This window comes from Leptinotarsa decemlineata, unplaced genomic scaffold (assembly GCF_025532065.1).
Source record: "Leptinotarsa decemlineata unplaced genomic scaffold, Ldec_3_MD MMD2_tig00026374_RagTag_RagTag, whole genome shotgun sequence".
Classification (NCBI taxonomy): domain Eukaryota; kingdom Metazoa; phylum Arthropoda; class Insecta; order Coleoptera; family Chrysomelidae; genus Leptinotarsa; species Leptinotarsa decemlineata.
Genome location: NW_027412710.1, coordinates 3,305,881 through 3,318,143, shown reverse-complemented (window position 1 = coordinate 3,318,143; position 12,263 = coordinate 3,305,881). Strand labels below are relative to the sequence as shown.

Below are 12,263 nucleotides of genomic sequence, written 5' to 3'. Positions count from 1 at the left end.
CTGAATGGGCAAATGTACCTCAACAAGACATTGACAATCTCATTTTGTCGATGCACGATAGATGTTGGGCCGACATAAACCAGCGTGGAGGCCATACTTTGTACTGATTCCAATTTTTTTTGTATTATGATTTTTTTTCGGGGTGCCAAAGAAGAGCCATATTTTTTTTTTTAGTTTTGCTTATATGCGCACTTAGTATTTTTGACCATTTAATAAATTTTGTTGTAAGTTACATTCGTTTAATAATCACCCGTCAACTTTTTTTTCCCTAAAGCGATCTAAAAAAAAATTATTGCCATTTTTAAAAATATCCCTAGACTTTTCCGATGTGTGTATTTACAATGTGTCCTTATGTAGTAATCAGTAAACCCAACAATATTATTTCAACAAGCTATATAGTATGCTATTTGGTATTGGTCTATCATCGTTATTCATTATATTATTATGTTTACTTATTTCTACACTCTCAAAGGCATCTAGTTGCCTGTTGTTGTTAACTTGTCTAACTAATCTTAATGAACTGAAGTCTATGGAATGGTTTTGTTGCAAAATATGATGGGCGACTGCTGATTTTTCAGGTCTTCCATATTTTGAGTGTGCTATGTGCTCCTTATATCTCATTTCAATATATCTTTTTGTCTGTCCATATTATTTTGCATCGCAGTCCTTACATTCAATTTCGTAAATTCCAGACTTTTCCGAAGTCTCGACTTTGTCTTTTGGACTTCCCAAAAGCCTCTGTAGTGTATGACTTGTTTTAAAAACCACCTTCATACCTAGTTCCAAAGTTCTTCATATATTGGTGGTATGGAACTGAGATGTATTTATCTTGGTTTTTGTCCTTTCTGAAAGTCGAGATTTCGTTCATTCTTAACCTAAACTTCTTCTTCCTTATTATGTCATCTACAATATCCCTCAAGAAACCGTTAGTGGCTGCTATTTCCTGTATTGTTCGTTTTTCTTTTGTGAACCTATCATGTGTTAGAGGGAAAGTCAAAGGACGATGCACCAAAAAAAATCGATGAATTCGTTTCTCTTAATAATTTGTGTATGAAACAAAATCGGTTCCAGGTATAGGTTGCTTTTATGAACAACAGGAAGGAACTGCCATGGAAAATTCCTTGTCCCCCTACCTGGCAGACCTGTTCATGAGCAGATTCGAAATGGAAACCAAAGAAAAGTCGAAGTATTTTCTTAGAATTTGGTTAAGGTATGTGGATGATATTTTCGCGATATTCGATACCAAAAAATCGAATTTTGAGGGCTTTGTTTCCTTCTTAAATAATAGATGTCCATCAATAAAATTCACGTACGAGTTAGAAAATAAGGGACAACTACCATTTCTTGACGTTTTGGTAATGAGGAGCCAATACAAAGGGATAGAATACGATATATTTCGAAAAGAAACAGGCACGTATATGTATATTCCTGGCAGTGCACATCACTGTGGACAGTACAAAGGTGCTGAGTTGAATTTTTAGTGCATCGTCTTTCTACTTTCCCTCTAACACATGATAGGGTCACAAAAAAAACGTACAATACAGGAAATAGCAGCCACTAACGGTTTCTCGAGGGGTATTGTAGATGACATAATAAGGAAGAAGAAGTTTAGGTTAAGAATGAACGAAATCTCGACTTTCAGAAAGGACAAAAACCAAGATAAATACATCTCAGCTCCATACCACCAATATACGAGGAACTTTGGAAAGATTTTCAAGGAATATATATTTTCAATATATTTTATGATAAGAACACATCGGATATCCAACTATACAATAAAGTACCACCGGTTTATTAAAGCCTGATTTTGGAAATAATACTTGAAAAAAATCAAAATCATGAAATTTATGTGTACAAGCAACCATCTGTCTACCAGAAAGAAGATGTTGCTTTACACTTGGAAATTCTTTGACGAGTTTATAAATTCCCTCTTTGAAGTGATTACAATAACTATGTCTAGGAAAACCGAGAGTAATTCATCATATAAGTGACCTACCATCTTTTCAAAAGAGTTGTTTTTTTTTCTCCTTTCTGTTTCTGATCGTATACGTAACTTTGTAAATGTTAAGAGGCAGAACCTTGCGCCTTTGTTTTGTTGATCTTCTTATGATTTTATGTAAACGTTAGAATTTCGATAGCCACTAAAATTTAATGATAAAATTAGTTCGAAACATTTTTTTTTCATTCGAGAGGTAAAATGGCGTGACTGACTTACGTATAGTTAGCTTTATTAATCCTCCTAAGAGTGCGGAAATATGGGTCATCCCTTCCAAATTCGCAACGATATATTTGGAACAATACCCAATACACACTTTCCACTTATTATTTATCCAAATAAACCTACTCCCGTCAGGATGTTTGAGAAAACATTTATGTCTATTTGGAAAATGCTAATTATCACGTACAGGAAAGGGCAACGATCTCCAAAAAGTGAGAGGACCTCGGTTTTCTTCTTTCCTCTCGATTTATCAATCTCATTAGAAAAAAAAACAATCGACTACGTTGATTAACAACTTGCTGTCACTATTTTGGACCAATAGGGTAGCAAGATAGAAAATAAGTATTTTTGATCGTAGGAAAATCTAGTAGAATAGTTGAATATCTGTACAATACACGAGATACAATAGAAATGGCGGCGAAAACACTGTTGTTTTTACAGAAAAATCACGGAAACTCTTTGAAAATGTAGGTTGGGCACACTGGCAAACCAGAAGTGTCCCTAGCTGTGACGAAAAGTTCGTCATCAATAAATGACAATTCTGTCGATTCCATAATAAATAAACGAACAATATCTACAATATTTACAAGTAAATGTAGACCGTTTACAACATAACCAGTTCTGGAATGTGCCTGAAGATGTATCAATTAAATCCACAAGACTATTTTGACTATTTTTGAAACCTAACAGGATTTATATTCTTCTCATTTGTTTTCAAAAACTTCATTGCATCAGTTTCTACAGTGAAACTTGGAAACGTACATCTGCTTGTCTTCCCCTCGACTCAGAAAGGAAATTGAAACTGAGTAGATGTTTCAATTTCCTTTCTAGTAGGTATTACGCTTTCAAGTAGATCCCCAATTTCCACGGTTCACCGATACTGATTTCTCTCCGCACAAAATTTTATTGTGTTTTCAATTGAATTATCTACGAATTCATCCACTTTACTGGTTTTGCTGTTCCATTGAGTTCTATCCCAACACATATACAAGTCGTTTTTTTTAGCTAATACCACTATTGCTATTTCGGAAACGGTAGGTCCAACAAGGACGAATAAAAGAAAAAAATGTTGCCTTATTGGGAATGCAACATGATGGTTTCATCAAATCGATAAAATCCTCAGTAGTTTCTGAGATATTTGCATCCTTCAAACTTTCGACCCATATGTGAAAAACTTGGAACATTAACTGAATAAGTAATTGATATGAACTATCATTAATGAACTGTACTAGAGAATGGTTACTTAGTTAATGAACATCTTTCTGACCTCGCAGGGTCTATTCATATGTTTGGTATGAAAAACAATATTTGAACAGTGTCAGCAATTGCTTTGTCTGGAGCACAAGTGTTCATCTTGCTGATACTGAACAATTAGCACTTTCAGCAGGAAGCTGTTATCGCTTTGTAATTTAATACGTGTGAGACGATAATTCGCATATAACAACTCCCCTTTTATACAAAAAGTTGTTGTTCTAAGAAAAGATAGCTTTCCATTAATGTTTCACATATTTCCAATGTTTTCAATTGTGCTTCATAATATGCAAGATCGTCTGAAATGTTATAGATTGATTGTTCTATTTGCTTGATATCTCGATTGAAGTTTTCTTCATCGATTTGAAGTTTTTGAATAGTTGTGTTGAAATTTCTAATTACTGATGTGGTCACCGATATTTGATTTTTCAAAAGGGTTTCTAATTGGTGTTCGTCTTGAGTGAGTTTATTAATACAGTTGGTGTAATATTCGCCATCTGATGAGTCTAGATTACCAGTATTGGCTTTCCAGAAGGTACCTATTCCATTAAATAATCCTCGTTTGGATCTTTTATAATAATTTTGGGTGTCTGCAAATATTTCTCGATATTTCAAGTCGAGTGAGTCAGATATTTGGGTCAATAAACTAATGTGTGTTTTCACTTCGGTTTTGAAGGATAACATTCTAGGGTTTGATTGGTCAAAAGTATATAGCATGTTTTCCAAAATTTTGTTGTTGTTATTTAAGGCAAATTCTATGGAGTCCAAGTCTTTGTAGATGATAAGAGTCCATTTATCATTGGGAATTTTCAAAGTACTTTCTTCGTGAAGAAAAATTCCTATTGTGTTATTAATGGGTTGAACGGAGTATTGGGAATGTGTTGTGTGTGTTGCTGAAATCAGCAGGAGAATCAGTATTTGTTTCATGGGTGATTCGTCTTGTTCTCGAAGTTTTCCACCAGGGGCTTCACTAGGTGTTCCTTCCGTGGTTTTCTTCAAGTGATGACTTCTCGGGTTCTCTTGGTTTTCGCTTTCTCGAAGGGCTCGGTTCTTTGTTTCCTCGAAGGGGTTGGTTCTTTGATTCCTTGAAGGATTGGAATCCACCGCTGCCAGTTAGAATTTTCTTGTTCTAGCAACGTTCAGGAATCTGCACGACTGCGCCAATTTGTTATATCTTATTTTTCACAATTCACTTTTTAAAAATTGGTTTATTTCTTCATGAACACTTCATTACAATATTTGAATATAATGTGAAAAACTTGGAACATTAACTGAATAAGTAATTGATATGAACTATCATTAATGAACTGTACTTGAGAATGGTTACTTAGTTAATGAACATCTTTCTGACCTCGCAGGGTCTATTTATATGTTTGGTATGAAAAACAATATTTGAACAGTGTCAGCAATTGCTTTGTCTGGAGCACAAGTGTTCATCTTGCTGATACTGAACAATTAGCACTTTCAGCAGGAAGCTGTTATCGCTTTGTAATTTAATACGTGTGAGACGATAATTCGCATATAACATAAATATTAGTGTAAGAAACAACTTCAAATCACTTGATAAAGCTAGTGTGCTAGTGAAACATGTTGTGATATATTTTTCGAATGAAGTTTGTGGAGATCAAATCGTGAAGTGTAGTTTTTGAAATTCCAACAATATGGTTTCAGAAATCAAGGCGTTAACTGGATAAAATCATATCTGAGTCAATAAGGTACCTCAAGGCTCGGTACTGGGGCCAGTATTGTTTTTGTTGTATTTTAATGATCTAGCTTATATTGATTCGGAGGGAATATTCACAAATTTTGCAAATGAAACAACCACCTACGGCATGGTATTCATGAAAATAATCTTCAAAACAAAATAGCACAAGATATTGTTGAAGTGCTGTTATCCTTGCAAGTGCTGCTATCCTTCAATATAGAAAAAAAAAACAATATTATATCATTCAATTGCAACTTATCAGGAATTCCGATGAGTAATGATATTATATCAAACAAAAAACTAAATAAATTTCTTCAGACATTAAAGTACCTATATAAAAAAATCTGAAAATAAAATATTTTATTTTTTGCTCTACCGCCTCTATTTTCAATAATATCAAAAAATGACAAGACAACTTTTTGCTTCATTCCATGTTTTCCATGATACGGTTCAACCATTTTCCAATATGAAGTTTCGTTCATTGAAATCCATCATCAATATATTTTTTTCAAATACGAAACTGTTTTTTTATACATTTTGGTGATCATTGTATTCACATATTCATTGATTCATTTCAATATTTGTATTTCTCAACGTTTCTCTCAAAAAACACTTCATTCATATTATATAATTTTTTATTAGGAGCTCGAATTTCCGTATGTTACTGAAATCCAAACACACTTCTCCCGTCGGTGATGTCGTTCATCGAAATCCTAAATATTTATATTCACTGAAATCCAGATAGATTTCTCTCAGAGAGACCAGTAGTTTTTGTATTAATACCAAGCCATTCATAAATTTCAAATTTCTCTTGAAAATTTGTGGCTACCCAAATATTTCTGTTCAGGAAATGAGAATATCAAAAAGAATTAACTGATAAAAATGATGTATCAAAAAACTCATAGATTCAGGAAAAACACTATAAGTGATAATTCATTTTTTGAAGTAAGCCATAATAGCAGGGGAGCCCACGATGCAAAATGGGGATTTACTCGAGCGTCATTGAGACATATTAGGTTACAAAGCTCAGATGAAAAGAAAAAAATGTTATATAATATATACCTTTTCATCGGTGGGGAAAGCGGCTATAGATTTTTTAATATGTAAAAAATACTGTTGCATGGACATACTCGAGCGCGTCAGATATTGATAGCATCAATGTACTACGTATTTCCAATAATGTTGGTATGTTAATCTGATCGTTTGCATGATGTGGGTGGTTGTACGTAAGGGTTAAAAGTGAACAGAACAAAAATTTAATCGAGCGCGTCAGATTTTCTAAGGGGGTGTTAAGTGCAACGAAAAAAAGCTCTCATTCAATAATCTGACGATTTCGATCTGACGCAAACTCGCGGCCATTATTATAATGTGCAAAAAAATTCGCCATTTTGAAATACGCGTCAGATTATGATATATTGATATTGATATATTGAAGTACAGTTTATATATTTACATGTAACATATCGTGTTTTTCAAAAGTCTCAGATCCAGTAACTTGGCCTAGATATGTTTATCTGTTCTGCCATGTACTAGATCTATAGACTTTCTAAAAAAGTGTACATTTTATGATTATAACTAAGCAGTGAGTAGAGAAAAAATTAAGTAGAAAAATTAACATGATAGATTCGAAGAATTTTTTTCTTTTTTTAAAAAATAACAAATAATTATATAATATAAGTTGCAAATGATGAGGATTCCAAACCGTTTCAAGCAGGGTCAGTTACAGAGGAGAACAGATAGTTTTTAAAGGTAAGGTTCATCTTAAATTATTATTCATTATATTATAAAATTTGTTTGAAAATTGTAGAATATGTTTCTTTGTTTCTTTTTTGAATTGTTCTAGTTTTCGAATACATTTCAATTCAATCGGAATGCAGTTGAAGCATTTAGGGCCGAAGAAAAAGAAAGATCTTTGCGTTAAAGATTTTCTGAAAAGTTGTATACTGAGATTCAAATTACTAGTGGATCTGGTTATTCCAGTTTTTCTTTGGTTAGATGTTTCGTGTCTGATGTACATTCTTTTTAAACACTGGTGATATATGTTTTATCTTTATGTTTTAGACGTGCTGTATCATAATCTGATGATTATTTAATTTTTTTTAAATGAATGAATGAATGAATTGATTAATTATTGAAGAAAAGAGAAATGAAACTTTCTGTGTTTTTACCACTTCTGTTTGTAACTAACTTCACTGCAGTTTCGTCCTATAAGGACATTTTCAAGCATATATATTGTATAAGTTTGAAAATGTCCTTATATATTGTATAAGTTTGGAAATGTCCCTATACGACGAAATTGCAGTAACGTTAGTTACAAATAAAAGTGGTAAAAAATGAAAAAAAATTAGCTACTCTCGAGAATGTCGAAAAGACGTTATTTTTTTACAACTTTGCTGTCCTCCCATTTCTTTACGTCACTCTCAAATTGTCAGATTACTGAAATATACACTTTTTAGCAGGTAATTAACTCACCCTACTTTAATCTGACGCGCTCGAGAATTTCTGATGATCATGTTTTTTTTTTTACTATTGTGATACTTCATCCCTCACAAGCGGCCTTTTATATGGGGCTCATATTTGGTGGAGGTACTTAACCAGGTACAAGGTATCCCCCTGTATATTAATCTGACACGCTTTAGTGAATCCCAAAATCCCTGCTTGGGCTCCCCTATTATAAAGTACATGAATTCGAATGTCGAGTTAATTGCCAAACACAAAATAAAACAGTTATCCAATTTTGTGAGCGATTTCAAGGGAAACACGTGAATTTTTCCAATGACGAAAAAAAAAGGTTGCTTTTTGTTTATTCGAGATGTTCGAGATATACTAACAAATCTCTAGCAATGTATCAGAAATTGAAAAACCTTCCAAAAGAAAATGTACGGTTACTGAATGAAGTCATCGTTTCGGGTGTGTTAAAAAAAAATTAAATAATGATAAAGTGACATTCATTTGATTTAGTTAGTATTCGTGGAAAATGAAAAATTTTGATGAGAAGATTTCCTGGGAGAGATTGCTCATAATTCGGCCATATCCACTAGCCTGTACAGAAAAATGAATTCAAGTCTTATCGAGTTAGAAAACTTCAACATTTGCGTTTGATGGACTTCAACAGGAGAAACGTTTTGGTAGATGGCTCATCCAATATATTGCTTTGCTGACGACAGCCAACTTGTCTCGTCATTCAATTCCATCGGCTATGGAGGCAAATCTTTACCGGCAGCAGGAGGTTGCATATTCTCATGAGGATCTAGGAGTGATTTCTAATTGGAATAAAAGTAACCAGGTTCAATTCAATGCTACAAAAACCCAGGCATCGGTTTTCTCCAAGGAGATAAATGTCTCACACCGAATATAATAATGTCAGGTCAGACAATTCCGCTTTCTGTCTCAATAAAATATGGAAAACCTGAAAAATAAGCAGTCGCCCATCATATTTTGCAACAAAACCATTCTATAGACTTCAGTTTATTAAGATTAGTTAGACAAGTTAACAACAACAGACAACTAGATGCCTATGAGGGTGTAGAAATAAGTAAACAATATAATATTATGAATAACGATGACGGACCTACACCAAATAGCATACTATATAGCTTGTTGAAATAAAATAAAATAATGTTGTTGGGTTAACTGATTACTGGATAAGGACACATTGCAAAAATAAATTTGGATAGGCAATATTGTGAAATTGAATTTTATATAGCTGAAAAGTGTTTTATATAAACACATATTGTACAATAATAGATAAGGCAAAATCGTTAAATTAATTTAGGTTGGTAAACCTGTATGGTTGGTACGCCTGGATGGTTTACCTGAATGGGTTACCTTTATAGTATAAATAGGATTAGCTCGCATTAGTTTCTAGTTTTAATCTTCCTCTTTGAAGATGATCACTTGGTGATCGAAACACGTGTCGAGAGGTGTTGAAAATAACGATTTGGTGTTGGGAAAAAACTCCAGTAATATTCATTACTACACCAAAGATTCCAAACAGGGCATCATAAATAACGGATGGTTCATCAGGATTATACATTATCTCAGGCGACAAGAAAATGAATATTTACACAGAGTTACCAATTTTCAAGAGAGACATGGTGTAAGCGTACGGCTTGGTGTTCTTGATAATGAAATTGTTGGCCGCCTGTCTCTATAAACATCTCTAACCGTACAGCTGGGTTCCAAAAATTCAATTATAATCTGTTTAGCCATTTATTCAATACACGTCAGTGATATGATTTCAGAACTTCACATCGTTTTGCTCCTAATTCTGTAAACTTACTTGCCGTAGTGTGGACAAATTTGTATAGTTTTCCTTTTTTTTCGTATTATTTAAGGTTAAGTGGAAGAACAGTTCAGTTGTTGAATTTATTTAGGAACTGAACTGAACTTTGCCCTTTATTTTTAAAAAATTTCTGTTGGGGTATTTCCTCAATCTTGAAAATAATAAAGTCGATTATTATCATTATTTATCCAACACGATGGAGCTCAACCATATCGCAGGAGAATGTAAAGAGATTTTCTCAATACAACTATGCGAAGGAGATGAATGGGAAATGATGGACCTGTTAAACGGCCACCACGTTCAGCGGTCCTTTCTATTTCAGGTGTTTCGTTGTTGAGCTTCATAAACGATAAAGAATTCAGAAAAAATTTTGAAAATATTGAGGAGTTGAAAGATTAAATCAGGAGAGCCTGAACGGCTATCACTACACAGATGTTAGAGAACTGTCACAAGCACACAACTTCTAGAGCAAGTATATTTGTTTCAGAAATGATGAAAGACATTTTGAACATTTAATGCGATATCGCGTGAGACGGTGACTTAAAAAATGTAACGTGAGGCATTCCATTATGATATTCATTATCTACGATTTATTATTTCGTCACATTCTCTTTCGCAACTGTTTCTGCTTTGATGAGGTGTATTATGATACAGGGTGAGTCAACAAGATTCCCTCGGTCCATTGCTATCAGGGAAAACAATTTTTTAAATTGCTCAATTTGTTTCGCAGTCATATCGATAAATACTATAATTATGCAGATGATATTTTTTTAATTTACCACCTGCATGTCCACAGCAATTGAGTGGATTTTTTAGAAATACTTAGTCAACATCAATATGATAATTTCGGAATTATCAACTTTCGGAAACAAAATATCAGGTGCCTGGTGAAGCCGGTCAAGTTTTATTCATTTTCAAACAGATATAATTCAACTTTTTCAAATGGAACACCCTGTATTCTTTCATTTGTATGAAATGTTTCGGTATTATCGCTACATTTTCTACTGGAGGTATACTATCAAAAAAACAGATATTTTACTAATTATACCCCTAGAAAGCACCAGATATTCATGAAATATTCCCTCTATTCTCTCTCTATTCCATTCCCTCTATTCTCTCGTGAATGTTCTAGGAATATTGTCGATGGAATATACCATATGTTATATTTGAGGAGGTTTAGAGCAAACCGAATAAATCCACCAAAAACGATTTTTCTGTAACGCGAAAAGTAGTAATTTTTCAATTTCTCTTGATAACACTATTATAGAAATCATGATAAAACTTTTGCTATAATATAAATTTAAAAAAGTAATTTTTAGTACAAAATAAAATAAAAACAAAAATGGATTTATTTGGTTTTGCTTGAAATAACTGGGTTCATTTGATTTTGCTCACAACTTTATTAGCAAAAATTAACGAAAGTGTTATTCTTACTACTAATACAAACAGAAACATTATGGCACTCAGTTTACTAACAGCAAAGCGAACGGTGCATTTAAAGATGAAGTGCAAACTCTTCTTCTAAACAGTCACACTCATTTCTTAGCTCTTCTTCTTCTTCCTGAGTTACATCCTCACTATGTTCAACTTGATTATTTTCACGTAACAGATTCTTGTACCACAAAAAAGTTTCGCCTCCTTTAAAAATTGCTTTTCCATAAGCTGCTGGACACTTTTTATCTTCTTTGGTGGAATGGCACTTCGCAGGTTGACCTCAGGTAGTACAAAGTTTTTTAAAGATTTTCCCCTTTTAAAAATTGGGGGCTTAACTTCGGATTGTGCTTCAAACCGATAATGCTGAAAGCATGCAAGTGAAATTTTAATTTCTTTAGTTTTTTAAATCCGAGTCTTTTCCAACGAGATTCTTTTTAGTCTGATATCCAACCATCTTGTTACTTTAATTTTGTAATTCCTTACTGTCAAAAATCTTCCAGTCTTGTCCTAAGACTTTTGCACTTCCGACTTGTGCATAATGACCAATATATTCTTCTTTAGAAACAATGGGTTGTTTCTACATATCTCTTCAACTCGCCCAAAAACTCTATGTACTGGCATAAAACTGTGGCCTCTTACTGGGTAGGTGATACAAACTTTTGTGATATTTTCAGCTATAATATCCCAAGGACATTGATAACTAACGAAATAATTTTATCACAGTTTTCGAAAGCACGTTATTTGGTAACATCCCGACGCCGAAGGCGGAGGGATGTTACCTAAAATAACGTGCTTGAGGAAGTTGTGATAAAATTATGAGTTATTTATCAATGTTCGAGGGATATTCGGTGAGAAAATTTTTTGCAATTCGAACAAAATTATTTATTGAACACACAGTTATTAAAAGAACAGTTCGTATAATGATATTCCGTTGATCTTGCTGTATTTTCCTCGGTTACTGCATAGGTGTTTCCACGCATACTATTGATTATTTGGTTATGATGTTCCTGATCAATATTCAAATAAGGTTTTATGGAATTTCCATTATTGTGCCCAGTAATTTTCAACAATTGCTGTTCTTGAACTCCACTCTTAGCTAGTTGACTGACTGCAGTTGCTCTATTAGAGTGATTGGTTATTTTCCTCTGTTTCGTATCCAAGCCAATTGCTTCAGCAGAAGATTTCGTCCATCCGTTGATTATATTTCTACCCAGAGGCATATTGTCATACCAGTTATCGCTTCCTGTCTTCCAGTGACGATTTGGCCTTAAAAATAGTCTATTTGTCTTGATATTTGTGCCTCGTTTTGATAATAATTTAATGAATAATCTGACAGGACAAGCATTGTTATCACTATTTTAAACTAACCA

General features: G+C 33.4%; 1 protein-coding gene across 4 annotated transcripts in view; it reads left to right on the top strand.

Moving 5' to 3' along the window:
- Positions 1-12,263, top strand: part of Lgr4 (Leucine-rich repeat-containing G protein-coupled receptor 4) — a 329,080-nt gene that overhangs the window by 114,060 nt on the left and 202,757 nt on the right. Inside the window, exon 1 of one of the 4 annotated variants that reach the window (XM_074185453.1) lies at positions 6,639-6,923. The exons of the other annotated variants lie outside the window; for them this stretch is intronic. The gene's annotated coding sequence lies outside the window, so the exon portion shown is untranslated. Of the gene's footprint in view, positions 1-6,638; positions 6,924-12,263 lie in introns of those variants that run through there. 4 annotated transcript variants of the gene reach the window in all.